Source organism: Durio zibethinus, chromosome 17 (assembly GCF_047325235.1).
Source record: "Durio zibethinus cultivar Kanyao isolate XHJ-2024 chromosome 17, ASM4732523v1, whole genome shotgun sequence".
Taxonomy (NCBI): domain Eukaryota; kingdom Viridiplantae; phylum Streptophyta; class Magnoliopsida; order Malvales; family Malvaceae; genus Durio; species Durio zibethinus.
The window spans coordinates 10,478,737-10,491,585 of record NC_143178.1 but is presented as its reverse complement, the minus strand read 5'-3'; positions in this window follow the sequence as shown (position 1 = coordinate 10,491,585).

The following is a 12,849-nucleotide window of genomic DNA, read 5'->3' as shown; positions in this document are numbered from 1 at the left end:
TGTGTTGAATAATTTTTTTGATAGTGGCTTGTGCTGCTTAAATTTTTTTAAATTATTTTTAGATTAAAAAATCTAGATCATTCTTTCTATTATTTTGGGACACATGATTTTTATGAAAAATTTTATATTTTGATGTTTCTAATTTTTTTTCTATTTTTTTAAAGACAATTTTTTTGATTTAGATGATTTTTTATTTTTTTATATTTTAAATTTTAAATTTTTTTCTTGTTATTTAAAAATAAAATAGTAGTTTCATAATATTAAAAGGGTAAAATAATAATTGTATAAAGTAAAGAAGCATCAATCAATCTTTGCTAAAAGGGATAGTTTTAATATATAAGTATAGATTATTAGTAGATTATATACTAATTACATAAACACATGCTTTCAATTAAGAATGTTTAATTTAGAATTTAATGTTTATGTCATTTTTCAATTAAGAATATTTTTTGTATCTATTTATTGTAGTGAATGTTTGTTAAGTGTTGGTTTATGACTAATTGTGGGATGTGGCCGAATATGTTCAAGAAAATTATTTTTGTGTCCATTAATTATAGTGAATGTTTGTTAAGTGTTGGTTGTTGGCTTTAGCTGGACGTGTTCAAAGAAACAAAAAAAAATTTGAGATGTTAAAGGAAAATTTTTCTTTAAATTTTCTTGTTTTTCAATTTTTAAAATTTTATAAACACCCTTTTATAGCATTTCAACCGCAACTGGACTCATCCTCACTTTTTGCTTTTACTTGTCAAAATATAAAAATGTCTATTTTTGTGAAATTTCTTTTGATTTTGATAAAAGAAAAAAATACATCACATGAAAATTAATTTGTAAGAAAACTGTAGATACTTCATTTTGTCCAGGAGTTTTTTTGGAATCGAAAACAAGCATTTAACCCTAAGTTAGGCCCAATAGGAATTTTTTAATTTTAAGTTTAATTTAATTTAATTTTTGATTTAATGTTACTTTTTTTTCAAAAGGTCAAAAAGTAAAAGAAAATAAAAAAAATATAAAAAATGAAGGATTTGGGATTCAATCTCAGATTTGATGGTTTGATGAATTTTTTTTTAGCTTAATTCATGCAATTACAGCAAACTTAATCAAACCAAATCACATCAATTAATTCACAAAAATAAAATCATAATACCAGAGTTGATTTACTTTCCAAAATGAAAGGAATTCAATTAATATAAATGAACCAAAACCACACATGGGGTAGGACAGAGAGTAATAAGTAAAAATAAATCAAAGTTTTCTTAATTTTTTGGGCGATTTATTGGGTTATTTTGAAAACAATTTAGGGTATGTATTTTGGGATTTGTAAATTTCGTTTGAATTTCTGGACTTAGGAATTTTCTAGGTATTTAATTTGATTATGGGTTTGGATTTGATTCTAGGTTTTGATTGTGGATTTTGTTTTTTAATCTGGGATTTTCTATTCTTGGGAATTGGAATTTGTTCTAAGAAGTTGGGAATAGTTTTGGGAAATTTTATTTTTTTGGGATTTTGTTGGAAATTAATTTCTAAGTTTTGATTCTGGTTACTAGGTGATTTTGTTTTGGGTTTTTGGAGAACTTTTAATTTTTGGGATTTTTTTTTTGCATCAATTGGAATTTTTGAAAAATTTTGAAATTTGGGTTGTTTTAGAAATTTTAAGATTTTCAGTTTGAATATTTGAATTTTCTATTGAAAGATTGATTTTTTTTAAAGGCTTTGGGGCTGACCAAAGGATTTCTTGACAGCGAAGTTCTTGAAATTAAAGGTTTTTTTAGAAAAGGTTAAACTTTTTTGTGCCAATTAAATTTTTTGATGAACAGTTAGGTTTTTAAAGAGTAGGGAAAGAAAACAAATTTAGAGAGAAAGTGGAAATTTGAAGTCTAAAGAAAAAGGCTAAAAAGTACCTATTATATCAAGGCAAATTGATTTCATTTTGAAAAGGCTTGACCCGCGCTTCGACTCGACCTGTGATGCTGGTTTTCCTTTTTTTTTTCTTTATTTTCTACTTTGATTTTTTTTGTTTGAATTTTATTTTCTTATTTTATTTTTCTATTTTGTTTTGTTTATATATTATATATTATATTTTAATATTTATTTAATTGCATGATATTTTGTATAATTGCATGATATTTAATTTCATGATTATTTTATATATGTTTCATATGATTTATTAAATATATTTTGCATAATTGCATAATAATTAATATTATTGCAAGATATTTTATTATTATTGCATGATATATTATATTATTATTTCATGGAATTATTTGTATAATGATTTTTGTTTATTTTAATTGATTTTTTTCTTTTAAATAAAAAAGGGTTTTCAAAAAATATTTTTTAATTCTATCAAATTATTGGAGGATTTAAATCTTGAATTAAGTCTTACCAAACTATTAGAAGGCTTAATAAATTTTTTTTTTAAAAATATTTTTTAAAATCCTACCAACATATTGTAAGATAATTCTTAACAAAAAATTTTATCCACATATTGAAAAATATTTATGAAACAAATAAATTTTCAATCCTACCAACGTATTGAAGGATAATCTTTGATAAAAAAATCTTACCAACATATTGGAAGATATTTTTGAAAATAAATTATTTTCACAAATAAAGATTTTTTTTATAACAAAAAGAATTAAATGAATCCAACGACGAAGCCTCTTAAGAGGAGGATACTAGTTTTTATGAATACTCTTGAGGTGAAAAAATGATCTTAAATTGGTACCAAACTATTAGAGTAATTTTAAGATCAATTTTCAATAATTAAATTATTTGATAAAATTACAAAGAGACTTTACGGTTTAGATAATTTGAAATCAAACTGGTACAATTATTTGGATGGACGTTGTGAGGGTGTTATAATATTCTTCATATGTAATTGCACTCTCAAACCTAGAATTTGGTTTCATAGACTAGAATTTACTATTTAGAGATACCTAAGTTAATTTTGAAACTTTTTTTTAAATGGGATAGATTCAGTTAGGTGACTAATCGCACCTAAATAAAAAAAAAACTGATGGTGACTCTAGAAATCTATCTAGCAGTAGATCTATGAATCTATACATTATGACAGTTTGCTGACTCCATTGGAAACATCGAGAGTTAGGCTCATAAATGATTTCTTGTTATCCAAAACCAATTTAATAAATTTAAGAATTTTTTTTTGTATTTTATTTATTTATTTATTATTTATATCTATCTACATATGCATAACATAAGCTCTACACCCAAGTTTTGTCCCTTATGAGGGAATAAAGTACCTACACTTTCATAAGATTTCATACCTCCATATGGGTTATCGAAAAACTCTCATTCAAATTAAACCCTTTCTATTTATAGCTTATAATGGGTATAATGGGTAAGGATTGAGGTACCTTATTAGTATATAATGAACAATGATATAGGAAAGAAGAAGGGAACCCTTAAACTATCAAATCTTTGAACCTCGCATGCAAATAAACCCTAAGAGTCTGAACTTAGGTTAGAGCCTTGCTTTCCCTTATATTAAATTACCCTAAATAAGACATATGATGAGATATTTATTCTACTTTAAAATTTATATATTATTTTTTTTGTATACTAATCTTTTATGTTATTCTTTATATATATTATATTGTTTTTTGTATATATTATGTGTATACCAACCCATTTTTTTACTATGCATACATTCACATAATTAAATTTATCATAATGAGTAATTACCACAAAATAATTTTAACAAGAAGGATATTAGTTAGATCTATGGAAAGCTTAGCAAAGTCCTCTACTAGCTTGAAAAAGGAGTTCGAAAAGTTGAAGCTTGCAAACAAAAGGCTAAAAAAGAAAGTTGAAGCACTCAAATAAGAAAAGAATGAATGGAAAAGTTTGTTTGCTGACTGAAACACAATATGATCATCTACCAATCGAAAGCTAGCCTAACGTTTGGAAAAAAATTGACAGTTGTAAGCAAAGCTACAAGAATGTAAAGAGGTATTTTTCTAGGCATAAAGGCATATCCAAATGTTGAATGAAGTGGTGTTTGAAATTGAAACACAAATGAGGGCTATGAATAAAGAATGTGAGCAAATAAAAAAAGCATATGTAAGAAAACATGATCAATTAGAGTCCTTACTTGACCAAGTCACTGTAGCTACTTATAAAGTTAAAGACATGGTAGAAAATGACAAAGAATGGAAGACAAAGGTACCACCAGTCGGAGTACATGGTTAAGAATTGTTAGACTTCCTTAATGAATCACAAAGCCAATATCGATAAATTAAAGATTTCTTTTCTTAATAAATTCTAGACTTTTCATTAATGTAATATTGGATTTTGTTAGAAATAATTTTTAATTCAATAAAGATCTTTTTTGTTAGCAATTATTATGTAGTAAATTCTCCTTATTATATTCATACATTCCTGCATTTATTTTCATACATAATTGGATGGTTTCATGAATATCATTTTTAAAATACACTATAATTATAGTAAATCAAAGTTTGAGGATAGCTTAACCAATTCACCATAAGTATAAGCCATGTTGAGAAGTTGGAAATGGCTCAAGAAGAGCTTAAATGAGAGTTAAGCAAAATTCTTGAAGCTCTAAATAAGTTGAATAAAGGAAATGTTGTAAAAAAATATGCTTAACCTAAAGACCATCCCTTGTGTGATGTTGTCAACCCTCTATGTCTTATTGACTATGACCCATATCAGGCCTAGTCTACCTAAGGCATTCCTCCCTAGCTATTTACACTTTCTACTTGATATGCTTATCCAAATATATCTATTGCACCAACTCAAGGGTAATTTCAAAGTTTTGCTAATCTTGTATTCATAAAAAAGATAACTGAATAGTTTAAGTTCACAACCTAAAAGACCTAAAGGAGGATGACAAGATAAAATTAAAAGCAGTTGCAAGTTTAAAGGATTTAAAAATTGAACAGAAGATGAATCTGTTAGAAGAAAGACTACAGGCTATTAGGGGTATAGATTGTTAGCACTCTACAGATGCTATTGACCTTTACTTAGTCTCAGATGTTGTAATTTCTTCAAAATTTAAAGTTTCAAAGTTTGAGAAGTACAATGATACTAAGTGTTCGATAACTCATATCATCATGTATTATCAAAAAATGGTTACTTACACTAGTGATAAAAAGCTATTGATGCATGTGTTTCAAGACAGCTTTACTAGCTCAACGTAAAGTGGTATGTTCAGCTAGACCAAACCCGTATCCACTTATGATTGCTCAAGCATTTATTAATCAATACCATCATATCATTGATTTGGTTCTTAATCATCATTTTTTACAAAACATGAAAAAGAAGGTAATAAAATCTTTCAAAGAATATGTCCAATGATAGAAAGATATGGCTACTCAAGTTCAACCTCTTTTGACTGAGAAAAAAATAATTGTTTTGTTCTTAAGTATTTTGAAAATATCTTATTATGAGAAGATGATAAAGAACATAATAAAAAATTTTACTGATATGATGGTCATAGGAAAAATTATTGAAATTGCCATTAAAAGTGATAAGCTTAAGAAAAAAAAGGTCAATAGTACTAAGAAAAATAAGATGCCTAAAAAAGAAGTTAAAGCCCAAGTTGTGAGTTTTAAGGGGTAATAATTTAGAAGTTATGCTCTATATTGATCACGTGTTCATCTTGCTTACTACCTTACAATCAATAATATTGCACAAGCCTTATATCGACCTCGTTTTCTAACAATAAACAATATCTCTCCAAGTCTTTATCAACTAGCTTTTCAAGTACCTATATATGGGCCTAGTTTTGTCACTATACCAATTTTAAGGCCTAAAAATCAAGTGAGTGGTTTAAAAAGATCAAGAGACAACCAATAGAGCTCTCATATTGATTCTATTCCCATCGCATATACTGAGTTACTCTCAAAATTGATTAAGAATGACTTGGTGTCTATAATTTTTTTAGAACCATTGAAGTCACCTTATCTTAAGTAGTATAATGTTAATGCCATATGTAATTACTATAATAGAAATGTGGGTCGTTCTATAGAAACTTACTTTACTTTCAAGCATAAGATGCAAACTTTGATTCAAGCAAGTTTAGTGAGCTTTAATGAATCAAGAGAGTTGAATATCAATAAAGACCCTTTACCCAATCATCCAAGGGTATAATTTTGGAAAGGTTGATTGAAACTACTTGTTATTTTAAGATTTTTTTAGAATGTGGATATCTTTTATGTATTTGAATTTCATTTTATTTTTTTATCATTTTAAAAGTGGCAAATATGATACATTTTCATAAAATTTTCTTTTTTGTGTGAATCACCATCATGTGCTTTTACCTTTTCACATCTTTTCTTATACCTATTCCTAAATTTCAAATAATGAATGTTTAAACAACCATGACAATAATTCAAAATTCGATTTTAAAAATATCATTCATATGGATAAATTAAGATTATTGATTCATTAGGATTATTGAATAAAAAAAGTAAATCTGGCAAAGAATCTAGTTCACTAAAATATGAAGTTGATGTAGATCGTGATCTTTGTTCTTCATTGAAAGTATTCATATTTGAAATAAAAAATGACTATATTTCTTTTATTTTTCATAAAAAATAATAAAATTATCTTTTGCTACCCTATTTGAGCCTATTGAAAATTTTCTTTAAGAAACTTTAAACAAAGATCACTTCCACATTAGGGGCAAAGTTGAGAAGTTTACTTACAGAAAGAAGAGAAAATCTTTATTAATTTCAAGGTCTAGGCCCTTTTATGCTCAATCTTTTTTGAAAAATGATAAAAAGTACAAAAAAAATTGATAGGATAAAATATTAATGTACTCTGCATAGAAAGAAATGATCATTGGTTTAATTACCCTTCAAATATAGTTTGGGCTTCTTTTATCCATTTCTTTCATAACACCTCATCTTAGCCTACATTGCGTCATTCAAAAGTACATTTTGATCAAATTTGAATACTCGAATTAGAGAATCATGAATTGAATTAAGGTAGATTTGTCATTGGATTGTTTAGGATTTGGATCAAAGTGTCATTGATAGATTTAGGGAAAATGAGAAGAAAATATGAGAAAAAATGTACAAAAAAAGAAAAAAAGAAAAAAAAAGAAAAAGAGAATAAAGAAAAACTTAAACTGAAAACCTGAAAAGGTAATTTAAGTAAAAATGAGAACTTGAAAATACAATTTTATTTAAGGATCCCAGGGATATGGATAATGTTTAAAGATCAAAATATTAATGAAATGTGTTTTTAAGAAAGAATTTTGAGTTAGAGTTTAAAAGTGTCTAAACAATCATTATTCTAGATGTCAATATCCCATTTAAATAGTCATAGTATTTTGCTTTTATTCACTTTTGATTCGTTCTTGACCATATTTATTTTTTATAATGAATACTCATTTTTCTTGTTATTTACCAAATGTACATCCCTTAAATGAATTGAGAAAATATATCATGTTTGTCATGAATTAAAATGATGATAAATAAGTGAATGACAATGTTTGAAAAAAAGTTTCCATTCTTTTGAAAGAAATTCAAGATAAAAGAAGTGAAAAAAACCTGAAAAAATGATTTGAAAAATGCAAATGAGGTGACCCAATGATGAATTGGTTGATATAACTTGTGAGTTAGGACCAGATGAGGACAATAACATGAATCAGTTAACAAAATTTATTCTAAAATTATTAGTACTAAGAAACTAAGAAGGAAGGGTAGAGTCTTGAGAACCTTGTTACCATAATTAAAATTTTGTGGCATTGATTTAGTGACATCTGCATTATATACATTATGTTTACATTTTATTTAAATCATTGATAATTGCATTTGCATCATGGTTGGGACATGCATTTGTATCATGTAAAAAACATTTGAATCAGAGTATGACATTTGCATTTGCATCATTTAGTAAGAATCTAGATTGTTGCATTTGCATCATTTAGAAGGTATTTGCAGTATTATGATATTTGTTGCATACAAGAATTTAACTTTATTGAAAAAAATTATTTATTTTTGAATCCTTAAATGAGGAAGATCTTTCATAATGAGATTTTTTTTACAATGAAAATTTTCCAAAATTTTAAAGTTATAGAGTCTTTGTTTAAAAGAGTTTTTTTTTTTTCAAAATACTCATGATTTATAAGACCTCAAAGCATAATCAATAAAGTTTTTCAAATAAGAATCTTTGAAATTTAGAATCTTTAAAATTTTAGATGTGAAGCCATAAAGTTTTTAAAAGAGAACCTTTAGATGTGAATCTCTAAAATTTTTTAAATGTGAATATTTGAAATTTTGGATGTGAATCCCTAAGTTTTTCAAATAAAAATCTTTAACTTTTGGGTGTGAACCTCTAATTTTTTCAAATAAGAATCTTTGAAGTTTAGAGGTGAGCCTTAAAATCATTGATGTGAATCCATGAATTTTTTAAATGAAACGTTAAATCTTTTGAGTTTAAATCTTTGAATCTTGTCTGTGAATTACAGTTTGTAAATCTTTACAATGATGAAAATTCTTACGAAACTGAAACTCTTGCGAACTTGAAATTTTTATTAATTCAAAGTTCTTGTGAACCTAAAATTCTTGTGAAATTGAAACTCTTGTGAACTTGAATTTCTTATGAATTTGAAGTTCTTACAAACCTTAAACTCTTGTGAATCTTTAAATTCTTGCGAATCTAAATTCTTACGAATCTTTGAATTCTTGTGAATATAAAATTCTTAAGAATATGAAATTCTTGCAAATCTTTGAAACTCTTGCGAATCTAAACTCTTATGAAGTTGAAAATTTTTTAAATCTTTGAATTCTTACAAAACTGAAATTCTTGCAAACTTTGCGAATTTAGAATCTCTGTGAAACTTGAAATCTTGCAAATATAGAATCATTGTGAAACTTGAAATTTTTGTGAATTTGGAATCTCTGAGAATCTTGAATCATGTATGAACTTTTGGAATCTTTACGAAACTTGAAATTCTTATGAATCTGGAAAACCTTTTATGGATTTTGAATCTTTGGATTTCAAGACCCAAACAAAATGGATGTCTTTTGACATTTTCTAATTAAAGGTTCTAAAAGCTATTTAGCCTCTATATAGAAGAGCGTATTTTTTAATTTAAAGTTGTTAAGCCTTTGTTTAGAAAAATTCTTTAAAAGTTTCTTAAAGTCACATGCCTTTATTTAGAGGATTCTTTAAAAAAAAATGGATTAATTTGGGCTCAAACGTAGTGGGTATCTATATCTTTACATAATTCTTGTTTTATAGAAAATGCACCAAGATGAGCAACTATAGTTACCCCATTTTGTCTGGGAGTTTCTTCGAAATTACAAATGGGCATTCGACCATAAATTTGGCCCGATTATAAAGTTTTAGGCCCAATAGGAAATTTTTAATTTTAAGTTTAATTTGATTTAATTTTTTATTTAATGTTAATTTTTTTTTTCAAAAAGTCAAACTAAAAAAAATGCCAAAAGTAAAAAAAAAAGAAAGGGAAATCAGAAAAAAATTGGGGGTTTGGGATTCAATTTTAGATTTGATGGTTTGATGAATTTTTTTGGGCTTAATTCATGCAATCGTAGCAAAATTAATCAGACCAAATCACACATTTAATTCACAAGAATAAAATCATAATCCTAAATTTGATTTACTTTCTGGAATGAAAATGATTCAGTCCTTATAAATGAACAAAAACCATAAATGGGGAAAGATAGAGAGTAATAAGCATAAATAAATCAAACTATTCTAGATTGTTTTCGGGGTTTCATTAGGTTATTTTGAGAACAATTTAGGGTTTTTATTCTGAGATTTGTGGATTTCGTTTGAATTTATGAGAAATTCAAATTTATAGCCTTAGAAAGTTTCTGGGTATTTAATTTGATTCTGGGTTTTAATTGTGGATTTTGCTTTTTAATTTGGGATTTTTTATTATGGGAAGTTGGGAATAGTTTTGGAAATTTTTGTTTTTTTTTTTATTTTGTTGGAAATTAATTTTTAAGTTTTGATTCTGGTTATTAGTGATTTTATTTTGGGTTTCTAGGGGACTTTTAATTATGGGATTTTTTTTTGCATTAGTTAGAATTTTTGAAAAATTTTGAAATCTAGGTTGTTCTAGAATTTGTGTTTTTCAATTAGAATATTTGAATTTTCTGGTGAAAGATTGATGTTTCCAGCTGCTTTAACTATGGCCATAGGATTTCTTAATAGCGGGGTTCTAAAATTAAGGGTTTTTATGGGAAAGTTTAAACTTTTTGGCAGCCGATTGAATTTTTTGGCACTATAATCAAGATTTAGTGGCCAATTTCTAAAAAGGTTGAATTTTTCAATTAGGTTTTTAGAGATGAGGGAGTGAAAACAAATTTAGTAAGAGAGAAGGAGTTTGAAATCTAAAGAAAAAGGCTAAAAAGTGCCTTTTATATCAAGACAAAATAATGTCATTTTGGATGGCCTAACCCACATGTGACCTATTGACCAATGTGCTGATTCACACTCTGATCGAACCCATGGTGTAAGTTTTTATTTTTTTTGTTTATTTTTTTCTTTGATTTCTTTTTTTTTTTTATTTTTTTGTTTTGTTTTGTTTATATGTTATATGTTATATGTTATATTTTAATATTTATTTAATTGCATGATATTTTGCATAATTGCATGATTATTTTATGTTTGTTTCATGTGATCTATTAAATATATTTTGCATAATTGCATGACTATATTTAATTGCATGATAATTAATATTATTGCATGATATATTATTATTATTGCATGGGATATTATGTTATTTTTTCATGTTATTATTTGCAAGATGATTTTTGTTTATTTTAATTGATTTTTTTCTTTTAAATAAAAAAAGGTTTTAAAATTTTTTTTTCAATCTTATAAAATTATTGGAAGATTTAAATCTTAAATTAAATCTTACCAAACTATTAGAGGACTTAATGAATTTTCTTTAAATTTTTTTTTTAAATCCTACCCATATTGAAAGATAAGTCTTGATGTAAAATCTTACCAACATATTAAAAGATTTTCTAAAAATAAATTGTTTTCACAAATAAATAAAATTTCAATCCTACCAATATATGGAAAGATAATCTTTGACAGAAATCTTACCAACATATTAAAAGATATTTCTGAAAATAAATTAATTTTACAAATGAAATGCTTTTATTTACAACAAAAAAAATTAAACAAATTCAATGAATGTGCCTTTTTAGAGTTGGACACTAGTTTCGATGCATACTATTGAGGTAAGAAAATTATTTAAAAATTACTACCAAACTTTTGGAGTAATTTTAAGTTTAATTTTTGATAATTAAATTTTTTGATAAAATTATAAAGAGACTTTATGGCTTGGATAATTTGAAATCAAATTGGTACCATCTTTTGGATGGGCGTTGTAAGAGTACTATAATATTTCTTATGTGTAATTGCATTCTCGAACCTAAAATTTGATTTTGTAAGCTAAAATCTACTATTTAGATATACCTAAGTTAATCTTGAGACTTCTCTTTAAATAGAACAAATTCAGTTAGGTAGCTAATAATACCTAAACAAAAAAAATATTGATGGCAACTCCATAAATCTATTCTATTAGTAGATCCATGGATCTAAACGTTATGACAAAAATAATATAAAAAAAAAGATGTATCACATAAAAAAATTGTGAGAAAACAATTAGGAAGAGTTTGCTTATAGATTCTTAGATTTTGGAAGAGAAAGTGATTTTAGGGAAAGTGAAATTGAAGGAGAATATGTGATTTTTAGGTTTTGTTGACTCAGGAAATGTAAGATTCTTGTATTTGGTTTTGAGGAATATAAGATTACTTACAATTGTTTTTGATGACATGTGATATTTATAATACGTGACATGTAAATAACACGTAACACGTGAATAACACATTATTTTCATTGAAAGTCAAGAATTTTGAAAAATAAATTTTTTAAAATTAAAAAAAAAACTATTTTTATCTTAAAAACATCATGTTTATTAAATTCTAATTTTTTTTTTAATTTTCAACAAAGACGCGTTTTATTTTTAAAATGTCATCTTTGATGCATTTTGAAAAATAACTTTTTTCTTACATTCAACGAAAACTACATTTTTATCTTAGAAACATCTTTTTTGTTAAATTTTAAAAAATAATTTTTTACATATTCTTAATAAAGATCACATTTTTTATTTTAAAAAAATCATCATTGTCGAAACTATAAAAAAACAAAATATAAAATTAGGCTAAAATACTAAAAAAGCCTTTTAACTTTATCATTTTATTTAGATAAACTCATATACTTTTATCATATTCAAATAAAGCCTTATTTTTTTTAATTTGTATCCAAGTATGATTTTGTTTCAAACAAAAAGATTAATTTATGTTAAGGGTTTATTCAAGTATAAATTAAAGGATAATGGCTTATTTGAATACAAATTAAAGTTTATGGATTTATTTGAATGCAAAGTAAAGTTTAGAGGTTTTTTTTTTATAATTATTTTAGCTTATAAAATTATTATGTTTCTAAAATAAATATCATTATCTATGTAGTTTAAAAATGCGATTAAGTTAAGGAAAATGAAAAAAGAAAAGGTTAGAAAAAATCACAAGGCTAAGAACACCAAATAATACAAACTTGATATGATCTTTTTGTAGTCTCCTTGTAACCATTTTGTAATGTAATGGAACCTTTAATCATGAAAAGAAATGGCTTCAAGGCATACTGCAATTACCACTTTTTTAAAAACTTATTTCACCCCACCAATTATGATATGCAAGAGAGGTTGAATTGAATAACCTTCAAGATACATGCTAAAGCAACTAGCCTTCTAAGAGAAAGTTGGGAAAAGGAAATGTGTAATTTAGAATGAAATTGTTTTCAAATGAACCCACATCA